Source organism: Lipotes vexillifer, unplaced genomic scaffold, assembly GCF_000442215.2.
Source record: "Lipotes vexillifer unplaced genomic scaffold, Lipotes_vexillifer_v1.1 scaffold1122, whole genome shotgun sequence".
NCBI lineage: Eukaryota > Metazoa > Chordata > Mammalia > Artiodactyla > Lipotidae > Lipotes > Lipotes vexillifer.
This window is the reverse complement of record NW_006798649.1, coordinates 81,861-82,251: the sequence shown is the minus strand read 5'-3', so window position 1 is coordinate 82,251 and position 391 is coordinate 81,861. Positions and strand designations below refer to the sequence as shown.

General features: G+C 37.9%; 1 pseudogene; it reads left to right on the top strand.

Annotated features, from left to right (window-relative positions):
• The first annotated feature begins 271 nt into the window (after nt 1–271).
• LOC103085682 (40S ribosomal protein S15 pseudogene) overlaps nt 272–391 on the top strand; it is a 413-nt pseudogene continuing 293 nt past the window's right edge.

The window sequence follows — 391 nt, the reverse complement described above, 5'->3', positions numbered from 1 at the left end:
GAATGGGAGAAAATATTTGCAAATCATTTATTTAAGCCAGAATATGTAAAGAATTCCTTCAAATTAACAACAAAAAATAAACTGTTTAAAAATAGGCAGAGGACTTGAATAGACATTTCTCCAAAGAAGACAAGCTAATGACCAATAACATATGAAAAGATGCTCAACATCACTAATCATTATGGAAATACAAATCAAAACCATAACCTCACAACCATTAGGATGACTGCTATCAAAAACACAGGTTTTCCCTCTCCGACGAATCAACAAGATGGCAGAAATGGAGCAGAAGCAGCAGACCTTTGGCAATTTCACCTACAGCAGCATGGACTTTGTAGGACGTGTCCTACAAGCAGCTGGTACAGCTGTACAGCACCCAGCTACTGCTGAA